At 43.6% G+C, this 24,248-nt stretch overlaps 1 protein-coding gene across 3 annotated transcripts in view; it reads left to right on the top strand.

Annotated features, from left to right (window-relative positions):
• The first annotated feature begins 233 nt into the window (after positions 1-233).
• The window catches only part of GNB1L (G protein subunit beta 1 like), a 151,816-nt gene continuing 127,801 nt past the window's right edge, over positions 234-24,248 (top strand). For 2 of the 3 annotated variants that reach the window (XM_074206493.1, XM_074206489.1), the window contains exon 1: positions 236-317. The gene's annotated coding sequence lies outside the window, so the exon portion shown is untranslated. Of the gene's footprint in view, positions 318-24,248 lie in introns of all 3 variants that reach the window. The other variant, XM_074206494.1, reaches the window with a different exon arrangement.

Here is a 24,248-nt window from a genome sequence, read left to right as displayed (position 1 = left end):
GCCCCCCACCCCGTGCCCAGGCCTCTGCGAGCCGGGCAGGAGCTCGCGCCCGGGCCTCGTCACGGGCTGCCGGGCGGAGGGGCTTCGCGGGCTCCAGCGAGGCGCGGCGGGCGCCGCTTCCGGGCGGGAGCTTCCGGTCCCGGGGGGGCAGGAGGAGGCCCCTCCCTCTTTGCAATGGCTCGCTAGCCGGCGCGCATGCGCGCGCCAGACCCGCCCCCTCCGCCGTCCGGGAGCGGCTTTGGGCTCCGAGCGGCGCGCATGCGCAGCGGTCCGCGCGGAGCCGGGCCTTGAACTGTCAGGCGGGGGCGCGGCCACAGGTGGGTAGCTCTGGGTCGGGGCGCCAGGGAGGGGAGGAGGGGTGCGTTGGAGCGGGCCCGGGGCCCCCGGAGGGCGGAAGGCTTCCCGCGCTCTCGGAGGGCACTTCCGGCGGCCCGGCGGCGGGAGCTTCCGGTGAGGGCGGGGCGGGTGACGTCACCGGCACGCCGCCGCCCCCGCTGCCAGGGCAGGCCGGGCCGGGCACGCCGCCGGGCACCCCGGCCGGTGCCTTCTCCCTCCGCGCGGGACGGCTGCGTCACGTGCCTGGCCCCTCCCCCGGGACTGAATAAATAAGGAATCGGTGAAACCGGGCCCAGAGGGCCCCGCCCGGCCTCGAAGCCGGCCCAGGACCGGCGCGGGGGCCGCCCTGGGGGTCCCGGCCCGGCCCCGCCCCCTCCCGGTGCTGCCCCCCGGACCCCCTCCCCGAGCGTGCACGAAGCCCCCGCGCCCTAACGGGCAGATCACGGACAGAGGGCGAGCCCGGGCACCAGCGACCCCGGCGGGAGCCCAGACCCGGGCGCGGGGTGACCCTGGTCAAGGCCCCGAGCCTCGCCCTTGTGTCTCACCTGGCCCATGGAGGCCGTCAGGGCCCGGCCTCCCGGCCTGCTGAGGACCGAAGGGCCAATTGTGACTAAAGGCCGCGGGCGGCGCCCCGCACACTAATAGTGCGATTGATGGGGATGACGGGGATGATGTTCATCTTTTGGACTAAGAGTGGGATGCAATTCGAAGCGTTATCTGAGCAGCAGATTCCGAAAACCGCAGGTTTACAGTATCGCTCTTGTGTTATGTTTCTATTTTGTGAAACATTTCCCAATCACATTCCATACTTCTCTTCTAAGTCACTTTCCCAAGGCTTATTGGAACACATTTGTCCGCCTTTCACATGACATAATTTTATTCCATTGATTTGAAAATGATAAAGGAATTGGTCGTTTCAGTTTTTACCCCCGCCCTGCATCACAGAATTTTTGAACACAGGGATTATATAGAATGCTGCATCCAGATCTGAGTGGGGACTAAAGAGGAAGGCATTTTGGGTTGCTTGGAGGAGGCCTTTGGAAGCTCCGTCAGGGCCAGAAAGGGAATGTCTGTGGCAATATTTTAAGCTTCTCTAGGATTGTGTGGGACATTAGATATTAACTTTTAAGCAAAGAGAATCTGAAGTTCTCTCATTTGGGAAACATGGAGGAAGACGGTGCTAGGGGCTGAGATAGAGAAATTGCAAAGAAGTTGAGGGAGTTTAGTAGATGGAGAGACCTTGACTTGTGACATGTGAAAGTTCAGATGTCCCACTGACATCCTGGAAGACACGCCAGTGAGAGCCAGGGCTAGAGATACCGATTTGGGAGATGGTCAAATCTGAGCAAATGAGCTTCCTGACAGAGGGAGGGGGGTAGAATTCAACACGGTTCTGCCACCCTGGTCATTAGGCCTTGAGTTTTGATGGAGGACCTACTGTGTGTTTAGTCTTACATATATGTCTGTATTCACTTCGGGACTGCTGGGTCTGTGATGTCACTGAAAGAGCTACTCCCTCCTCTGGTGCAGATTGCAGCCCATCCATGCTTTAACCTCGGTGATCTTTGCCCAAGTGTTTTCATGAATCCTTCTTAGAGGATCCACCCACTGGCCTGGAGGAACTGCCTCTAATATAATCTGTCAGTGGTCCAAGCACTTATTAACTATTATTCCCTGCCCTCCTATGTGGGGGATATGGGTGTCACTTCCTCTGAGATTTACCCACCTCCTTCTCTCCTCCCAACTCTTTGACACTTTGTACGTGCATGTCTTCACCTACTGTGTGGCTTCTCATTGCTCTTTGAGTGGCTTCCGTGTCACATCACTGGAAGAGTGTTGATATGAAGATGATGAGCCTTTGGATCAGAGAGTAGCTTGAGGCCATTGGAATTACTGGCCAGTTTCTCCACTACAGTCTAACCTGCTTTACTCCTCCTGTTGGGTGATGGGCACAGCTTATTGCCTATCTGCTGCCCTGGTCCAAAATATGGGGTAATAGGTTCATGCTAGAGGACCTGAGGGGAGGGGAAGGAACAGATTGCATCATCTGCTGGGCAGTATGCGTCCCTTTTCATGCCCTTCTTTCTCTGATCCTTTTTGAGTGACTGTGAGTTGCACTGTGGATGCTTCTGTCATGATCTTGGGTTCCATTCAAATGACAGAATATCCTCCATCATGTTGTTCTTCCATGGAGTTTGTGTAGGACACTGTCTCTGGGCATTGTCCTCCATAACATTGGTAGACGATTTTGTGGAGTGTGAATCTCTCAATCTTATACCTCACTGGGTGGTGTCCTCAGAATTACTGGGCAAAGTGACCTCTAAGGTTTAATGTTAAATAAACTCATTCTAAGTATGGTGGATGCCTTGTGGAAGAGAACAGTCCACAGAGCAGCATGGTGCTTTTGTACATAGAAGGCTTCTAGTATAAGTTTATCAAATTGAAGTGTGTGTGTGTGTGTGTGTGTGTGTGTGTGTGTGTGTGTGTGTGTGATTATATTGTGTTAGAGTCTATGTTCTGTTGGAATTCACTAAAGGGAAGGATTGTTGTGGGTTGGGCTAGTCAGGGGAGGCTTCATAGAAGAAATGAAATCTGAGCTGACTGTTGGAGAATAGATGGTATTTATATTGAGGTGGGTCATAGGGAATGGTGTAGTCCTGAGGGATGGAAGCATGGCCTATATGGAGGTCAGTTAAGAGCAGAAAACTTGGGTTCAGGAGGAACAAAAAGTGGGGCAACAAGCTAGTGTGGAAAGGAGACTAAATTTGGATTTAGAAACCTGGGTTCACAACCCGTCTTTGCCACATGCTTATCTGTAACATGAAAACGTTGGACTCAGTGACTTCTCAGAGCTCTTCTAGCCCTAAGCCCCATGAAATTAAGGAGGGGCCAGTGAATGGAGTGTCTTGGATGCCAAGCTAAGAGTCTGAATTGGAACTAGTAGGTGATAAGGGACTGTCTTATTTTCTTAAGCTAAGGAGTGACATGATGAAAACAGTATTTTGGAAAGATTAATTTGATAGCACGTAGGATGGGCAGGAATGGGAAGAATTTGGAGGCAGAGAAATAAGTTTAAAGACTGAACTGGGGAGGCAGCTTTAGGAATAAAGAGGAAGGAGTGGATCCAGAGGGTGGATGGAGGAGGAATCAGTGGGATTTGGAGAAAATTCTAGAGGGAAAAGCCAAAGACTCCTTGTCTGTATTCAGCCTGGTGCTGAGGTGGGGGTTTGGAGGACTGTTGGCATCTGCTGGGATTGAGAGCTGGTTGAAGGCAAGATAAGGTGGAAATACCTACCTCTACAAAAAATATGGGGTTTGGAATTATTTTCCTGGTTCTGCTCACTTTATGCTGTATCGGTTGTTTTAAGGGACAGTTCTTTGCCCCTTTTTAATCACCTTGTTATGGTACAACTATACTCAATTACATTCAGCCCCTCCCACCACGATCATCTAATTTTTTGGTCATCTTGGACAATGTGATGGTTGTGAGGTAGAGTGTCAGCATTATTTTGATTTCCATTTATCTTATTCTATGTGATAAAGCGCATTTTTTCATATGACTATCCAGAACTTGGTTTTCTTCTAGTGCATTGTGGGAAGGTGTTTTGGACTATCCTTAGAAAGTCTGTGAACTGTCTGTAAGTACCCCTTGACTCAACTGGGCCAATACCAGGCCTCTACCATAAAGAAATCAAAAAAAAGGGGAAAGGATCCATAAAGACAAAAATATTTGTAGCAGCTCTAACTGTAATAACCACAAACTGAAAACTAAGAGTCTGCCTTCCCTAAGAGGGAACTGGCTAAACAAGTTGTGTGTCCAGATGTAACAGAAGAGTATCATGAGATTAAAAAACAATTTCAGAGGAAAGGGGGAAGACATCTGTGAACAGATGTAGAGCAAAGTTAGCAGATCTAGGACAATTTATACAGTGATAAAAACATCCCAGAGGAAATTTAGTTGGAAAGACTTACAAACAGATCAATGCAGTATTGAAAAGAATGAAGATGAACCACACTGCTCACCTCCTGTCAGAGAGGTGAGAAACTACAGAAAGAGAGGGACAGTTTTGGACATGGCAAATGTGGGTCTCTTTTACCAGACTATAGCTTCACCTTGGGGAGATTTGGCTTATTGGTTTCTGGTTTTTAAATTTGCTTAGTGGAATTGTGGGGAGAATGGTGGGAGGAGCAGATAGATTTAAAAAATGGGAAAAAAAAAAGAAAATTGTTAGCACTCTCTGATCATATCCACAGCATGTCGGTTGACTTGGTCCATTTATCTTAAGGGGAATGGATCTTGTTCTTACATATTATGCCTTTTTCTTTTTTTTAATGCATCTTTTTAAATTTTGGAGGCAGTCAGGATTGAGTGATTTGCCCAGGATCATACATCTAGTAAGTGTCTGAGGTCAGATTTGAACTCAGGTCTTCCTGATTCCAGGCCTGGTGCTCTATTCACTGTGCCACCTAGCTGCTCCCCTTCTTTTTCTTTTTATATGGAACTTGCCCATCAGTTCTTTATTATTATTATTTTTAAATTTTTAAAAATTTATTGTTTTTCTAACAACATGCAATGGTAATATTCACCAATTTTTCTTTTGGTAAGGTTTTGAGTTTTGCATTTTTCTCCCTCCCTCCTTCCCCCTCCCCAACAGAAAGCAATCTAATGTATTGCCCATCATTTTTTGACTGTTATAGCTTGACTGACTCAGTTTCAGTTTTATTTACATCTGTGATTCATCCAATTTGGTGGAGTTGTATCGACCAAGACCTGGTAACTTTTTGGGAGTTCTTCCTAGGATCCTGGGCCTAATGCTGCAGGGGACTTCAGAGGCCTTCTGATCTGACACCGTCCTTGTACAGGTGAGGAAACTGAGGCCATTGTAGAGGAGTGATTTACTCTTGTACATAATACATGTAAGAGATAGGATGGAAGCCTGGTTCTAGGATTGATGCCTTTCCCACCAAGTCACTGGTTCATCTGCCGGTAGACTGTGAGCTCCCCGCCCTTGTGTCTTCTTATCACAAGCCCCTCACATGGTGTCTGGGTCCTAGTTGGTGCTTATTAATGTTTCTCATTGGGTTCTCATATCAGTCTATGACCCATCCAGGACCCACCTGGCCTCTATTGGTCTGACAGGAGCAGTCAATGCACTTGGGGGTGCTGCTTCAGCTGCCAGCACATTCTGGTATCCTTTGTCCATAAAGATCAGGAATTGCTTAGCAAGACTGAGCAATATCCATGGATACCAGCCTGTGCCCAGACCAAAAGAAGAGAGAGAAGAAAGCAAGAAAAGGAAAGGGACCAGAGCAGGGAATGAGGAGGAAATTGAGGAAGAGGAGAGAGAAGGGAGAGATGAAGAGTCCTGCCCACAGGGGCTGTACCCATATTATTGGGCACCTGGGTCAAGCTACCACTATTATAGATTTATATTTTTTACTTTCCTCACTTGTCAAGTACTTTCCCTGAAATAATAACAGTGCAAGTGTTCTATTGCTGTTTTACAAATGAGGAAGCTGAGACTCAGAGAACTTTGAGTAACTTGCAGGTGACCCATCTGGACCCAGGTGTGATTGCATTTTTGAGTAGAAGACTGGGAGCAGTGGTGACATTCCTGGCTCTTTTCTGTGTGTGTGACTGTAGGGAACTCACTTTACTTCCTTTGGCTGAATACTTCTCTGTAAAATGTGGGGAGTCTTAGAGATGATCTCCAAGCTCCTTTTTGGGATAGAGGCTAGAACCACAATTTTATTGATAGAGGGAAGGTGAAGGTGAGGAATATCCCTATTCCAAAGCAAGTCTGCACCTTCCTTTTAACTTAGAAAGTCTTCTGGGGTCATATTGGGTAAATGACTTGTCCAGGGTCCCACAGCCTATCTGTGTCCAAGGTGGGACTTGAATCCAGGTCTTTTTAGCTTTATGTCCCACTCTGTGTCAGCAGTTCTTAAACTGTTTGGTCTCAGGCCTTAACTGTTTTCATTTTAGGAAAGATTTTATTTATTTTGAGTTTCACAACCCCCCCCCCCATTCTTGCCCCCCCCCCAGGCATTCTGTTAGTCTTTCCATTGTTTCCATGGTGTACATTGATCTCAGTTAAATGTGATAAGAGAGAAATCATATCCTTAAGGAAGAAAAACAAAGTATAAGAGATAGCAAAATTACATAATAAGATAACAGGGTTTTTTTTCCTAATTTGAAGCTAATAGTCTTTAGTCTTTGTTCAAACTCCACGGTTCTTTCTCTGGATACAGATGGTATTCTCCATTGCAGACAGCCTAAAATTATCCCTGATTGTTGCACTGATGGAATGAGCAAGTCCATCAAGGTTGATCATCGCCCCCATGTTGCTGATAGGGTGTGCAGTGTATTTCTGGTTCTGCTCATCTCCCTCAGCATCAGTTCATGCAAATCCCTCCAGGCTTCCCTTAAATCCCGTCCCTCTTGGTTTCTAATAGAACAATAGTGTTCCATGACATACATATACCACAGTTTGCTAAGCTATTTCCGAATTGAAGGACATTTACTTGATTTTCAATTCTTTGCCACCACAAACAGGGCTGCTATGAATATTTTTGTACAAGTGATGTTTTTACCCTTCTTCATCATCTCTTCAGGGTATAGACCCAGTAGTGGTATTGCTGGATCAAAGGGTATGCTCATTTTTGTTGTCAGGCCTTAACTCTTAAAAACTATCAAGGACCCCAAGGAACTTTTGTTTATGTGGGTCATAGTTATCCACATTTACTATGTTAGAGATTGCAATGTTTTTATTATTAGTGTGTTAATGGTTTTGACTTCCTGGACCCCCTGATGAAGCCTGAGGGACTCCCCCAGGATTCATGGACAGACCTTCAGAGTTGCTACACCCCACCATCCTCCTGCAAAGGAAACTTTTGTCCTTGGACATGCCCAGGGGCCCACCTGGACAGAAACCCAGACTTTTTGATGTCCCATGAGAGTGCTGTCTCAGAAAGATCATAGCCTCATCCTCCTCCTCGGCAGACGGCTAGGCTGGGGCGAACATGCTGACTCCATCCAGGCTTCTTGCTATTATCAAGTGGGATTAGAGGAGAAACAGAAAGTACAGGGGAGATTAGAAACTTAGTGTGCTAATCTGTGCTCAAAGTTGCTGCTATTTCCCTGTTCCAAAAGAGTGGGGAGGGCAGTCACTCATTAATTCTTGGTTCCAGTTAGTTAGTTAGCAGACTTTGCAGCATTAGTCACAGGCAGATAGGTGATGGGGAGGAGATATTTGGCGAAGGTGCGGCTGGGCTCACTAGTCTTCCTTCCAGTAATGTGGTTTTGACTCTCTACCTTGGGATGTAAATGCAGATAGAGATCTATAGTCAAAAACCTACATGCAGATTAGACTCAGTCAGGACTGACATTTGAAAATAGATAACACAGAATATAACATCTGGGAGAGACAAAGAGAGATAATAAAGAGAGAAAGGTGGAGAGAAGAGTTAGAAGAGGGAGAGAGAGAGAGAAAAAGAAAGGCAGGAGAGAAAGAGGGGTGGGGGAGAAGAGGAGAGAGAGAGAGAGAGAGAGAGAGAGAGAGAGAGAGAGAGAGAGAGAGAGAGTGTGAAAGAATGTCTCCAAATGTACCAGATTAAAATGGAATTGGGAAATAGTCAAAACAATACCATTAAATAGATGCAAAGCATATAAAAACACAGATAATGTTAATATTTTCTAAGTCCCTATGTGACTACAGAGATCCTTCTGTCTATGGTTTAATGGCTCCCATCTCTTCTTTTTCCTTTTTTTATTGTTTTTTTAAGTAATATTTCCCTCAGTTATATATAAAGACAATTTTTAAAAAATCACTGTAATCTTCACAATTGTGTGTAAAAACAATTTTTAATTTTCATTTAAAAATTTTTGAGTATTAAATTCTCTCACTTCTATTTGTGAAAGAAAACATAGAGGGGCGGCTAGTTGACGCAGTGGATAGAGCACTGGCCCTGAAGTCAGGAGTACCTGAGTTCAAATCCAGCATTGGACACTTAATAATGACCTAGCTGTGTGGCCTTGGGCAAGCCACTTAACCCCATTGCCTTGCAAAAAAACTTTAAAAAAAAAAGAAAGAAAATATAGATTAAAAAAAAACCCTTGATAAAAATTTTAAAGTGAAAAATAGTATGCTTCAATCTGCTTTCAGACTCCTTCAGTTGTTTTTGTGGATATGGATGACACTTTTCATCATGAGTCCTTTGTAATTGTTTTGAATCATTGTACAAAATTTCTGTAACTGTGTTTAGTGTTCTCCTGGTTCTGCTCACTTCACTTTGCAGGTAAAATCATGTAAGTTTTTCCAGGTTTTCTGAAACCTGTCATTTCTTATAGCATAGTAGTATTATATCACAATTATATACCATAGCTTGTTCAGCCATTCCCCAATTTGATGAGCATCCCATCAATTTCTGATCTTTGCCCCCACAGAAAAGAGCTGCTGTAAATAGTTTTACACATGGGCGCTTTCCCCAGTAATATAGCTGAGTCAAAGGATAGGCACATTTTGATTGTCTTTGGGCAGAGTTCTAAATTGTTCTCCAGAACGGTTGGATCAGTTCACAACTAATGGCCTCCATTTCAATTTGAGTTTGAAACCACTGGTTCAGTGGAAAGAGCTCTGGGTTTGACGTCTGAGGACTGGGTTTGAATCCTGACTCTGCCTTACATTGCTGGGCGATCTTGTGAAAGTGGCTTCCCCTCTCTGGACCTTTTTCTTCTCATCTGAAAATGAGGGGTTTGGACTCCGATCACTAAGATCCCTTGTGGATCTAATTGTATGATTTTATGATCTGGTTGTATTAAGGACACCCAGACTACCTAAATCCTAATGAAGGGACTAAGTGGCTTAGTTGAGCAATGATTGTTTTGGTAAGGCTCAAATGAAAATGGCCCCGGTGGTTTGAATGGTCTTGAATTTCTCATGAATGAATCGCCTGTCTTGGACACATACAATATTCATTAGTCGGTCACTGCCTTTTGGGGGCTTCTCTTTGTACTTGAGTGAAATTCATGAATGAAGCAACTGGGAAAGTGCTGCTTATTCCTTTGTGAATAGAGTCCTGAATGAGGCCATTTTCATTTCTGCTTTCTTAGCCTGTGAGTCCATTTTCTGGGTATTTTGCTGCCGGTTGAAGTTGTGGTAATGCATTAGAATTTGACCCCTGAAGACACTACTCTCTTGAATTCTCATGTTATTACTTAATTCTCATCAACTTTGAGGTGTAAAGTAAGACCTTGTAGGCTTGGTAAGCCAGTCAGACAATTTGTTAAACATGTCTGCCACAAAGACCTTTAAGGGTCTTTATTATATTCAGCCATAGAAATGCCTAGCCCTAAAGAAAGCAGACCCTTGGTTGAAGCGTCAAAGTGGCAAAATGTGACTAGTAATGATGGACTGGCAGGTGGCATCATAATCGAAAAAACTAAATCTACTAGAGATGACCTGAGTGACTCTTGGCTGAGGTCAGGTTTCCTGAGACCAGTAATATGCCCAGTGGACTAAATATTCATTTTGGTCCTAGCAGATTTTTTTTTTTTTTAAGTGGAAGAATTGGCCTTCCAGGTAGGCCTCGCCTGCTCTCATACATTGGTTCACAACTAATGGCCTCCATTTCAATTTGAGTTTGAAACCACTGGTTCGGTGGAAAGAGCTCTGGGTTTGACGTCTGAGGACTGGGTTTGAATCCTGACTCTGCCTTACATTGCTGGGCGATCTTGTGAAAGTGGCTTCCCCTCTCTGGACCTTTTTCTTCTCATCTGAAAATGAGGGGTTTGGACTCCGATCACTAAGATCCCTTGTGGATCTGCTTGTTCACTAAGCAGATTGGTGACAGCTGCGTGAAAGCAGCAATAATAATTTCTTATAGCTGTATTGTGATAGAAGATGAATTTCCTTTAAAGAATATTAGGCTTCATATCAGGTCACCTTGCCTTACTAGTTGGAAATTAAGCTCCTGGTGCATTAATCACAACATCTAGGAAAACAATGCTCAGAATGTTGGGAGACCATCTGCTCAGGAAGAGATAAGGGAAGAATTCAGGAAGAGATACAAAAATGATAATCTTTGTAGATTAGTTTCGATTAGACATTGAGTAAATTCCTATGCATGGACCACTAAGGATATTAAGGATTTTTCCATTTCCCAAATGATAAAAGATTTTGCTTGCTTTCCCAGTTTCTTTGTGATCATCATGGGATGGTCTCCATTACCTATAGGTTTTGTCTGGTAAATCTCAGAGAATAAAACTCCATGTCTAATCTATATTTTTTTCTATTATGTTTGTTTTAACCCTGTGTTTTTGAGTATCTTTTAATTTTAGGGTTCTCAGCTGACTATTATGTCCCATCTGAATGCTATAGTGGCTCATGAAGACTTGTCCAATTTATGTTTACCACACCAAATGCCATTCAAGCAAATAGATTAGAATATACTAATGAAGTTATAGCAAGGAGACACTGGTATTTCACAGTGTACATCTGTATAGGCTTTTTCAGATATTACCATTGGAAGTGAAACTTGTTGGTATTGCCATTTAAAAGTCTATTGACCATTATGGTTGTTTAAGAATGAAAATAGTGCCGGGAAGAGATATCCTGTTATTATTAGTAGTAGAATTGCTAAGGCGTTCTTTCTGAGTTGTTAATGTCTTTGCAGGGAAGTCTACGGGATGGATGTTAGTCAGTGATTTGACTGAGACTGACCTTAAAATTGGTCATTACTCCAGATGTAACATTTATTCCTGGCTTTTCTAGACAAAGAGAGCATTCCTACTGGAGATGTCTCTACAGGTGGCTGGCCTGTTGGATTGTGTCCACAGACCTCTTTACCCCATGCACCCGTGGAATAGCCCCTTGATTGGGGGCAGCAGCTGCTCTTTTCCTAGCCTGTTGCATTTTGTGACCATCTCCTAGATTCACAGTCTAATGTCCAGACCTGAGACTTGTGCTGTTGCTGTTTCCCAGTGTCCACAATGTGTGTGTTTTTGGGCACTGGTATTGAGGCATCCTCAAGGGTTTCTTTCTTGTTAACTCTCCGCCATCACTCTCCACACAGGTCTAGAATATAAATGTTTGGCTCCCTGAATCTCAGAATCTTAGAACATAAAGAGACCTTGTCTGTCTCTCTCCTGGAAGAATGTGCCAATGAGTGGCCTGTTCTTGGACCTTCCTTTGGATTCTTTCTTACCGTTTCATGGGTGGATCTGTCTAAAGAAACCGGTGTGAAATGTATGCAGGCCTGTGTTTGGTCTGGCCTTGGATGTCCTGTTGGATGTCCGTCTGTCGTACATTCTTTTTTTTTTTTGTAAGGCAAATGGGGTTAAGTGGCTTGCCCAAGGCCACACAGCTAGGTCATTATTAAGTGTCTGAGACCGGATTTGAACCCAGGTACTCCTGACTCCAGGGCTGGTGCTTTATCCACTGCGCCACCTAGCCGCCCCTCTAAGAGACATTCTAAGGGATTATTTCACTTCCTGGTCAATCAGGGTATTACGGGACATTGAGTACCAGGAGTTCAGTGTGTCTTTTGAGGACTCTGTTACCTATCCCTATCTTTGGGTCTCAGTTTTCTTCAGGCTCATCTGATTCATGAATGGGTCCCTCTCTAAGACGTGGAGGAGGCAGCTAGGGACACAGTGGTATTGTTAGTATGGCAGACTCTCCTGGCAGCAAAGCAGGCTGCACACTGCCAAGAGAGCAAGCTGCTCCTTATGGTCCATCTTGGTGAAAGAACATGGGGAGGAGGCATTGGCATTGGGAAACCCAGATGAGGCCAGTGGTGGGATGCCAGGCTGACACGATCCAGGGCTCCTTACCAGGCCAAGATCTTGGCTCGAGCGCAGAATTTAATTCAGCGAGCATCCATCATGCCAGGCATCCTCTGGGTGCTGGGCCCACACAAAGATGAATGGCTGCTGCCCTCAGGGAATTTCCATTCTGCTTCTAAGAGATTCTAGGGTCCCAGAAAAGCTTTTTGTTTTTGTTTTTTAGATTTTATTTATTTTGAGTTTTACAATTTTCCCCCAATTCTTGTTTTCCTCCTCCCACCCCCACAGAAGGCATTCTGTTAGTCTTTCCATTGTTTCCATGGTGTACATTGATCTCAGTTGAATGTGATGACAGAGAAATCATATCCTTAAGGAAGAAAAATAAAGTATAAGAGATAGCAAAATTACATAATAAGATAACTTTTTTTTTCCTAAGTTGAAGGTAAAGTCTTTGGTCTTTGTTCAAATTCCATAATTCTTTCTCTGGCTACAGATGGTATTCTCCATTGCTGACAACCCCCAAATTGTGCCAGATTGTTGCAGGTCCATCAAGGTTGATCATCACCCCCATGTTGCTGTTAGGGTATACAGTGTTTTTCTGGTTCTGCTCATCTCACTGAGCATCAGTTCATGAAAATCCTTCCAGGCTTCCCTGAATTTCCATCCCTCCTGGTTTCTAATGAAACAATAGCGTTCCATGACACACACACACACACATATATATATGTGTGTATATATACATATACATATATATATATATACCACAGTTTATTAAAACCATTCCCCAATTGAAAGACATTCATTTAATTTCCAATTCTTTGCCACCACAAACAGGGATGCTATGGATGTTTTTGTACAAGTGATGTTTTTACCCTTTTTCATCATCTCTTCAGGGTATAGGCCCAGTAGTGGTATTGCTGGATCAAAGGGTATGCACATTTTTGTTGCCCTTTGAGCATAATTCCAAATTGCTCTCCAGAAAGGTTGGATGAGTTCACAGCTCCTCCAACAATGTGTTAGTGTCCCAGATTTCCCACATCCCTTCCACATTGTCCTTTCTGGTCATATTGGCCAGTTTGAGAGGTGTGAGGTGGTACCTCAGAGATGTTTTAATTTGCATTTCTCTAATAAGTAATGGTTTAGAGCAATTTTTCATATGACTATTGCTTTGGATTGCTTTGATTTCTTCAACTGTAAATTGCCTTTGCATATCCTTTGACCATTTGTCAATTGGGAATGGCTTGTTTTTTTTTTTTCAAAATTTGACTCAGTTCTCTGTATATTTTAAAAATGAGTCCTTTGTAAGAAATACTAGTTGTAAAAATTGTCCCAGAAAAGCTTTTTCTGCATCCTTGAGGAGTGAGGATGGCTGAAACCATTTTTACCAAGGACAGAAATGAAACTGTAGGGCTCTCCTGCTAAGTATTCTAAGCACCCTTGGGCTTCCATTGGTAATTAGGCTGCCTGCTGCATTTTTACAAGATATTTGTACAAGAAGCCTGGCCCTTGTGCTTGAAGCTTTTCAAAAAGACACCTGGGAAGACTCCCAAGCATTCTAGTGTGAAGGTGACACAGGAGTCTAGAGGAGGTGTGTCAGTCTTTCATGGCCAAGAGAGTTTCCTGGTCTGCTTCTTCATCTGCAAAGATTTCCCAGATACCTTTATTTGGGATGCTATTGAGCATCTGCACTCACCTATTTGATCCCAAGGAGGTTGCTTGGTTTTTTCTTTTTTTCAAATGCAAAAATTGGAATTGCTTGAAGAACTCTAAAGGTATGCAGTTTTTTCAAAACAGTCTAAATGTGATTGGTCCATGAACCCCACCTCACTTTGGTCCTTTAGAGAAACACTTTCTTAACTCCTTTCCCTGGGGTGAAAGTTTTTTAGCAAGTCTCTGGAAGGAAAACATTTCTACTCTAATCATCAGAAAGTAGCAGGGCAGTATTCTTGAGGTAAGGAGCCTGCTGGCCTTGCCTTTGAGTCACTATTTCCTAGGCTATAAAACAGCAATCTACTTATCCTGAGAATCTCCATGGGGAGTTGGTTCACTAAACTTGGAAACCCTATATTGATTTATGTTATTAGATAGCTTTTCTAATAATATTAGGAATCTTATTAGATAGCTTTTCTCCACCTTTAAAACCTTTACTCTTTCCAGTTGGGATAATTACTCCCATTCTCTCCCATCCCCCAAAATCTAGCCTTTAAAAAAAACCAAACAAGCATTGTTTTAAGTGGAATATAAAATCAGTCCCTCCATGATAGCTGACATACCTCCTTTACTAAAGTTTGACTCCACTATTCATTGGGTCCTAGAGGTGACTGAGGGTCCTGTAAGGCTGTTCTTGGTCAGTACTGAGCTGTGATGTCCTGTTGGGTGGGCTAGACTCAGAGTAAAGCCCTGGGGGGATCCTCTGAGCCCCAATCTTGGTAAGGATGGGGAGGCTCCAGACCAGAGGTAGACTTCTGGAGGTGATGGTTTTCAGCCCCAGCTAGCCTCCCGACTCCAACTGGATATCCTATAGACATCTTAACCTCAATGTATCTGAAACTCAACTCATTATCTCCCCCCTCCCAATCCTCCCCTCTTCCTAGTTACTGCTGAGGGTAGCACCAGACTCCCAGGCTCTCACCCTCAGAGTCAGCTTCAGCTCTCATCTCTCATCCCCCATACTCAATCTATTTGCCATGTCCTGCTGATTTTACCTTGGTAGCAACTCTAGTTTATGCCCCTTTTAGGAATGTGGCTAGGGAGGTTTGGTGGATGGAGGCCCTGGAGTCAGGAAGACCTGAGTTCAAATGTGACCTTAAACACTTCCCAGCCAAGTAACCCTGAGCAAGTCTCTCCTCCACTGTTTGCATGAGTTTCTCAGCTGTAAAATAGGATAACACTTCCCTCCCAGGGTTGCAGTGGGGATCATATGAGAGCATTTGAAAATTTAGCACATAGTAGACCGGTACACAGTAGGTGCTTACCAAATATGTATTGCCTTGCTTACTCTTCACCCACCCCACCCCCAGCGTGGCTCAGATTCACATCCTGCACAGATGGAGTCAAGCCCTCTGGTCGTTCTCCTCCACTCTCTGTCACATTGATCTTTCTAAAATCCACATCAACCCCTTCATCCTATTCAGTCAACTCCAGGGGCTCCTTGTTACCTCCAGACTCCAGTTGTGGCTGCCCCCATTTCTGGAACATCCCCCCTCCTCATCTCTGCCTCCTGACTGCTCTGACTTCAGTCCTGCCTTCTCCAAGAGGTCTTTCCAGGTTATCTTTAGCCATAGTACCTTCAGCTGAGACCACCCCCATTTCTCCTGCCCATAACCAGTCTTCCATAGTTCTCTCATTAACGTGAGCTCCTTGACCAGAGTCTCTTTTTCAGCACAATGTCTGATAGAGTAGAATATCAGTGCCATCTGAGGAACTGCCTCATGGAGGCTGTCTGCGAAGGCAAGAGGAGAGGAATGGCGTAGAAGAAGCCAAGTCAACTTTGTTTTACTTAGTAGAAAATAAGGAAATGTTGGGGCCTGGGAGGAGGCTGTTCTTAAACAATTATTATTAATGGGGTGAAAGCCTGGTCACTGTTGAAATCATCACTTATTGTTCCATGATTCCATGGATCAGACAGACATGACTCTCTCCTGAGTCAAATTATTTAGACTTGTGGCACTTCCTCTTAAAATTCTGACTACCAGTGTGCAGAGGGACTCATTTGCTGCATGATGGATGTGCTTCTGTGTTGCAGGGCTCCATGTTAGCCTTGGATGGCATTAGACTTCTGAGCCTCCTTCTAGACCCACCTGCTTCATGGGACCTTTCTTGAATCTCCCAGGTGCCATCCCTCCAAGTCATAGTTACTGTTTGAAATAGTACAGGAACTGGTTCTGACCATGTATCTCTAGCCCCTAACAGTGCCTGGCCCAGAGGAATGCTGCATAAATTGCAGCTCGATTGAATGAATGAATGAATGAATGAATCCTTCAGTGAGAACTGCCCTTCCGTTGTTTGCTCTGTGACCTGTCCAGCTCTGGATACTGTGTCTGACCAGGACTCTGTGGGATGGGTTATGAAAGGTCCCTTTATACCCTCAGCTTGAGCTTTTAGAGGTTAGGGTTAGGTAGAACCCCCCAACATTTGGTTTTCCTAATAATCCATTATAAATCTGCCGTCCGTGAATTCCTCTAAACAGTTTATGAGGGGCATAAACCAACATCTGTTAGAGTGCTCATACTCTCATCTTGTTCTTTCATTCTCCCCCCCCCCCTTTATTTTCTCTCTTTCAAGCAGGAGTAGCTAGTAACTTCTTGACTGACACCACAGGATCTATTCATTTTTCTTTCCTTCACTTTCCTAACTCTCTTAAAGTCCCCATTCATTTTTGTGGGGAGGAGTTGCTTCTAATAGCCATTGGGTGCCTTTTTCTCATGGTTGTCCAATGGATAGCAACAACAACGATCAAAGGGAACGGTCCAGGTTGAAGGGGCCATGGGGAAACAGGTGAGCTCAGGGCCTGGCGTTGGGGATGCAAGTTGGTCCAGTCATTCAAGAATCTCTTCTTTGCACGTGATGAAAATACCTTTCCTCCACTGTGAATCCTCAATTGGTGTTTTTTCTACTTTATTCCTTCCATTTACACCAGTAGTTCTCCACCCTTTTTAAGTCCCAGGGACTATGAGTGCTTTTGCTCCTCATTCTTTGTGACACTACAGGTTCTGAAGGCTGAAGAGGGGCAAGCCCTGCAGGGTTCCAGAAGAAGGCCCCAAGACAATTCTCTCTGCTCACAATCAGACTGTACCTTAATTACTTGGGTAGTTAACTCTGGCACATTTCCTTTCCTCATATGCCAAGGGTTAGACCCATATAATCTTTCTAGTTCTAAGACTTGACTCCTTGGCACTATGCATTGTTGGTTGCAGTGGTCCCACTTTAGGAATATAGGACTCGACTTAAAATAGATTGTCCTGAGGAATAGCAGTTTGGACTGGCAAGAGGGCAGAACCCCCTTTTTCTTTCTGGGAACTGAACCCCTTCCACCATCTAGGAAAATACCAGTGACTATGACCCTCAGTGAGCTTTCATGGAATGAATACAAATAAAGACAGTTATTCTGAGCAAAGATCTCCTAGACAGATTTGGGTAGGTGAATCCAGCTGTTGGTTTGGACTGGAATCTAGAGACCTAGGTTTTAATTTTGCCCTAGTCCCTTAATAACTGTGTGACCTTTGGCAGGTCCCTTTTCTTCAGAACCACAAATTTCTTTCTCCATCAACTTTGCATTCCCTCCATCACTAGCTTGTTGTGAGTAAAGTGCTTTATAAACCTTGCAGCCCGATGTATGTGGGAGTAGTTAATTCCTATTGTTATGAGGTGAAATCCTAGTTAGGGTTTTGGTGTTTCTACTGAGACTAAGGAATTGAGTTTATAAAGACCTAGGAAAGGGAAGCATGGTAGTGAGATGCTGTTGAAGGATATTTGAGGTTCCAAGGTTTCTGAAAGAGAGAACTGTTTGGAACTGGACCCAGGGAGGCACCTCACCTCTTACCCAGCCTGGGAAGAGCTGTGATTCGCAAATAGAACCTGGAGTTTTTGGGGGGGGGGTGCCTATGCCTTCAATTTGAAATCTAGGCTTAAAAAAAAAAGATGGTATGAATGGGTGCAATAAAACAGCACTCCATTATTTATTTATATCTTTTCTTTTTATCTCCAGATTTTCCTCTGTCCCTCCCTTTGCCCTGACCCAGGGAGTAAGGAAGAGAAAACATTCAATGAAACCAGTCAAGAAATAATTTGAAAATATATGCTGGCCACCCCCTCTTGTTCCCCCTACCCCAATAATTGTTTCTTAAGAGCCTACAATGTGCCAGGAATCATGTAAATATTCCTTTCTAGGAAAGAGATTGCAGTCTAATCTGGAGTAGACTGAGAGTGGAACCAGGGCATAGAAAAATATACACAACATAAATGCGGACTTGTATTTTAGTTGTATCTAGGAATTCTTTATTTAGAATGTTGTTCTTTCTTTATCTTCAACAATCATGTATGGAGTGGCTTAAGTAGATGGGAGAGAGGAGTAGGCTGCCTGAGGGAGGGCCCCCAGAGACTGTTTCTGTCCTCTGGCTATGCATAACCAAATATAAAATACACAGGACAGCCACTAGCCAAGTGGGTTCAACATATACAATAGGAGTCAATGTATTTTGATATTGGGAAAAGAATTCCTCTTAGAAAAATGAGCCAAGACAAAAACCAATGGGTGCCTTTCCCTGTTCAGACATCTGGAACAGCTGTTGCTTCCCCCTCTTGAAGTGAAAGAAAGGGCTATACATTACTATAAGATTTAAGAAGGTACAGAGTGTGACCAGGGCTTTAAGTAAGAGGGCCATATGATCCGAACAGGGCGCCCAAATTGGCCCTGGGATGGAGAGAATTCTGGTCAGGAGAGAAGGCTTTCTTTCTTTTTCTTTTTTTTTTTCTGTAAGAGAAAACAAAGAATACAACCTAGGTAATAAATCTGTTTTATGGTTCACATGAGAAAGGGTGAAGGAACCCCTTTTTTGTATTATCTTTTTTTATCCAGAAATGGAAGGATGCTTGATATACAGCATGGGAGCTTTGGATTATTAACCTAATGATACTCAGATGGATTAGACTTCAGAATTTCGTTTAGCTCCACAGTTAGCCTCGATGGGGAAATGATTACCTTCTGGAGGTTTTATTACTTTTATCCCGAGCACTAATGTGTTAAGGCTTTGAGGAGCCTCGTATCTGGCTTAGCTTTGGTGGAATAAGACCTTCAGACTTGGTCCACTCAGTCTAATCAATGGACTTAATGGAGTTGTTTGTGCCAAAAAAGGAGGCTTCTGATGGTTTGCCCCCCCACCACTTATCTGGCTGCCTCTCTCCTTTGAATAGCCAGACTTATTCATGGCACACTCACTGTGGATTCTCTTGGGTTTCTCCTGTATTTCTTTTGTTTGTTTAGAGTGGTTTGAATGTCATCTGCATTGTACCATGACCTCCTGGAGAGGGGGGGTCTGTCTTCTGAATTTCTTGGTGTTTGTACCCAGTGTTTAGGTATTGACTGGTATCCCAGTAGGTATTTAGGATCTGTTGAGGTTCAGGGAGGACTAGTGCCTCTGGTGGGAGGGAGGACTTGTCATGCCCTCTCCAAGGCTGCTTATCCACCTTTGGTGAACACTTGGCACTCTACTGTTTCCTGTGCCTCCAGGGCCATACCCTGGTAAACCATCTTAGCAGGATAACCAGTAGGAGTTAAGACACTGGCCATCCCAAACAAAGGAAGACCGAGGGGATAAGATCGGGCATGAAGACAACTGCAGCAAGCCCTAAGGAGTGTTTAGAGCTTGGTTAGACATTGAGGATGCCAAGGTCATCCACTGCATTGTATCCTGACTTAGGTCCTGCCACTGGACCTTGAGAAGAGAGAGTGAGGTTAATAACTCTGTTCAATTCTGCCTCCCATATATATCCCATTCACCCACAAGTCAAGATGGCACCCATGATGTCATTGGTCCTCTCTGAAAACAAAGGACAAACAACACAATCCATTGACTTGACTGAAGGATTCTATGTCTTTTTCCAGAAATGTTTTATGATTTCCTACCTCTGTATCTTTTTCTGTATAGTTCTTGTTGCCTGAAATACCCTTTTCTTGTTGCATAATCCTGATTGACACTCTGCTCAAAAATCTTTAGTAGTTTCTATTTTGTATTTGAATAGATGAATGAAAAACACTTATTACCCATTTATTATGTGCAAAGAAAAGGAATACACATAAGGAAATAAAAGATAGGCTAGCTGTGCTCCAGAGGAGCTTCTGTTCTAATCGGAGGAGTCAACACACACAGGTTTCAGTGCAAGTCAGATAAAATACAAATGCTTTAGTGTAACCTTCAAGACTCTCTTGCCCATTGCCCATGGTTTGGGGCCAACTTATTTTTTTCTATATATTTGATAATCCATCTCTCTTTTCTGGCTCAGCTGGACTGCTAATTGTTCCTCAATGTTGTCTTGCCCTCCCCTGCTTTTCTGCAAGAGCACAGACCATTCCCCAGGAGGAATGCATTCTCACCTCATTTTGCCTGATGAAAGCCTTCTGTCCTCGCTAAGTTCCTCCAGTGATCCTTCTCCACAAGTCAAATTCTCTCTCTCTCTCTCTCTCTCTCTCTCTCTCTCTCTCCCTCTCTCTCTCTCTCTCTCTCCCCAAAAAGCACTTTTACTATGTTTCTTCTTTATTCTAATATATCTTATTTTGACTTATTTTTAGATGTCTTTTTCCTCCCCTTTCCCAGCTCCTGGGGCAGGAGTTCTGCCCTTGTATATCCCCAGCTCATTTCAGTAAATATGTATTTTAAAAAAAGCATTTTGTGTGGCAGGCACTAGTGATGGAAAAATTGGTCCTTAACTTCTCTCCTCTGGGTAGATAGATTGTGTATGTATGTGTCTATCTGTACATATAGATTCATGTACTCTGCATATGCCCCTGTTGTGGCCAATGCTTTGGAGGATCAGGGAAACTATATTTCTCTGGAGGGAGTGACCCTTGAGTAGAGTCCTGAGGAGATTCTAGCTCCAAGATGGGGACCAGGTTGCATGTACCTTTGGAGAAAAGGTGTTGAGCTTGGCAAGAGTATGGGGGCAGGAAATAAGGTGGAGCAGGAAGGTTGGAACCAGCTTGTGGAGGACTTTTCAACCCTAGCACCTTGTAGTTAGTGAACCCTTAATAAGCCTTCCTGAGGTTGGATTGAATTTTGACTTGGTCACATCCTACCTTTTCCTCAAGGCCCAGGATGGAGGCCACCTCCTCTGTGATCTCCCCAGCTGGAAGTGATTTCTCCCTCTCTGATCTCCTCCAGCACTGGGGTTCTCCTGCTCACTCATATGGCACTTATCACAGGTTTAGACGTTTATGTTGTAGAAGGAATTTCTCTTCAGGGATGGGCTGCACTAGCTGCCTCGCAAAGTCTCTTTCAAGTCACAAATGGGTGGACTCTTTGACCTGACACAGTATTGATGGGTGATAGGCTATCATTGATTCTTTCCCTTTCCATGTCATGGTGTTGGTTGTAGATCATAGGGCCTCCCTGATATTTCCTTATAGATTGCCACTAGCCACTCCTTCACCAACACTATAAACAGGAAATTCTTTAAAAAAAAAAACCCCAACAAACTATCAACAATCATATTAGAAAACATGCCAAATCTTTGCTACAAAGAAAAATGCACATTAAACCATTTTGAGGTTCTACCTCACACCTATCAGATTGACAGAAATGACTCTCCTTCCCCACTCCCCCCCCAAAAAAAAGACAATTGACGGTGCAGAAATGGTAGACAGGAACACTAAACATCATTGCTGGAGCTGTGAATTGCTCCAGCCATTCTGAAAAGCACTTTGAAATAGTATTCCAAAAGTCACTTAGCTATATATACCCTGAGACCCAAAAATTCTGTTCCTAGGTATATTCCCCAAAGAGATCAAAGGCACAAGGAAAGTACCCTCTGTATAAAAATATTCCTACTAACACTTTTTGTTGTAAACAAAGAACTGGAAAACATGGAGATTCCTGTCAATTGGAGAATGACCAAACAAATTATGATATTGTAGATTGTAGTAGAATATTTTTGTGTTGTGAGAAATGATTTAGATTTAGAATAATCTGGGAAGATGTGTATGAGCTGAACTGTGACAACAGTATTGTAAAGGGAAAAACCCAAGAAGATTCTGATCAGAGTAGGAACCAACTGTGAGACCAGAAGGGCCAAGGGTGAAACCTGCTGTCCCCCTCAGCAATGCATTTGAGGAGAAGAAGAAGGTGGACATTTTTCTGTTTGTGGTCAGAGAGTGGATTTCTTTTCTTTTTTAAAATTTCATTAATTTAAGGCAATGGGGTTAAGTGACTTGCCCAAGGGAATATAGCTAGTCAATTATTAAGTGTCTGAGGTTGGATTTGAATTCAGTTCCTCCTGACTCCAGGACTGGTGCTTTATCCACTGCACCACCTAGCTGCTCTGAGTGGATTTCTTTTGTGTGGCTCTTCTTTCAGTTGTGCCAAGGAAAGAATTTTTTTTTGAGGGAGAGGATATGACATGGGGCAAAAAGGGAAGCTAGTGATTGTGACACCAGGGGGGGGGGGGAAGATAGCAAAAGGAGTTTCTGAGGGCGGGTTTGGATCTAACAAGCTGAATTGAATATAGATTTCTGAAAAACATCCCTTTGTGATGATGTTCATTGTTCCTTAGACTGGCTTCTTTTTTCTTTTCTTTGTATATGGAAATATTAATATTTGTAGGTATTGGCCAAGTTCAGAGTAAACAACTACATGATTGTTTGAACCTGGAGTAGAAATTTCTGTTCATCTCTGTTGAGTTTCATCTCCATTTTCTATTTCTGATTCAATTGGGCAGCCCTGGGTGGGTCTTGTACTTGTCAGTGGTCTAGGCAAATCCCCAAGAAGGGGATTTGCATTGGGAGGGCGAGTTCCTTCCCTGCAAATTGCCTTTATTGAGGAAGTTACAGGTTGAAGGGCAATCTCAAACCCCTCCTCTTGCAGTTGAGCCAGTATTCTAGTCTAGGACAACTTTCTGGATCCTTGACTTGGTTTTCTTGTGTGACATTAGAGAATTTGACCCCTTAAGGTTGAAGGATTTGGAGTTTTGGGAAGCCATGTGGATGGGTGAAGTAAGTTGAGATTTGACTTCGGAGGAGTTACTTTCTAGGACTGGTTGATTCTTTCCTAGACTTTGAGACTTTTTGGGCAAGTTACTTCTCTAAGGAGTAAAATTCAATGGTTGGAGTCTTTAAGACTCCTGTGGTGGTCTCAGGTCTCAGAGTAAGATGCAGATTTCTCCCTGCATGGGGGGGGTGCTCCTACATTTTCAATCATCTTACAACTTCATCCCTTAGGATACTTTGTCAGATGGATATTTTATGACTGAAAAAGCAACCACAGTTTGCAAAGGTTAGGATTTACTAGCCTACCCAAGGGCTGCCCCTCAAAAGCTAACACATTTGGGGATATGGGAAAGCCAACAACCCTTTTGGCTGTAGAAATGAGACCATAAAATTAGTGCCTGCTCTAGAAAGATTCTATAGTATTCTAAAAAAAATAAATTGAATAAGCTATCTTATTTTTATATATCTTATGAATCCTTATTAAAATTTTGACTTGTTTATTTCAACAAACAGTTATTTAAACTCCTGCTATGACCCAGCCAGCTGTATAAACAATACAAGCAGATCGCTCAGGGTTGAGAACAGTTTGAATAAACAAAAAATCTAACTCTTCATTCAGTTAGCTTTTATTAAGAGCCTTCTATGTGTAGGGGTCCTTAATAAATATAGCAGCAGTGAGGACCAACTGTCTTCTCTTTATCAGAATCAAGGGAGGCATCAAACAGAGAGATATATTCTTTTCTGTAGAGGGTGGTCTACATTGAATCTTAATGGAAGAAGGATTCACTTTAAGGGGGAGAAAGGACTTGTGTTTGTGGATGTGATAGGATCAAGTTCATCAAACCTCCTGTGAGGCCACTTAAGTGAGATCCTCAAAGGAGATCAGCATAACCATTCACATGGGAAACATCAGATGGATGAAGAATGCTTATTATGTAGTCTGTGCCCTAGAATTTTCTGAAGAACCTATTGGTTTGGCTAATCAGAGTTGGAAGATATTTCAGAGCCATCTGCTCCTACCCCTCCTGAATAAGAATCTTCTGTGTCCTACAGAACAGGGATGGATCTAGTCTTTGCTGAAAGCAATCTTGGAAGGGAAGCCTAACACCTTCGTATACTGAGAGTTGGACCCAGAATTGAAGAGTGGGACTTGCATTTCTGAGCCCATGTAATGCTTTCAACAATAAGAAATATCTATCTCAAAAATCTCAAATTTAATAACTGTCAGTAAACACCCCAGTTGGTCAGTAAACACCTACTATATGCCTGTCATTACATTGAGCACTTGGGTTCACAAAGAAAGTCAGGAGAGTTCACGGTGTAGTGGAGGAGAGGACATAGAAACCACTAAACAAAGGAGAGATAGAAGGGAGAACTGGGGAGATTCAGCAAGTCTGGACATTCCAGAGAAGAGAGAGTGGGGCCAAGTGA

This window comes from Macrotis lagotis, chromosome X, assembly GCF_037893015.1.
Source record: "Macrotis lagotis isolate mMagLag1 chromosome X, bilby.v1.9.chrom.fasta, whole genome shotgun sequence".
NCBI classification, from domain to species: Eukaryota; Metazoa; Chordata; class Mammalia; order Peramelemorphia; family Peramelidae; genus Macrotis; species Macrotis lagotis.
This window is presented reverse-complemented; position numbering and strand designations above follow the sequence as displayed.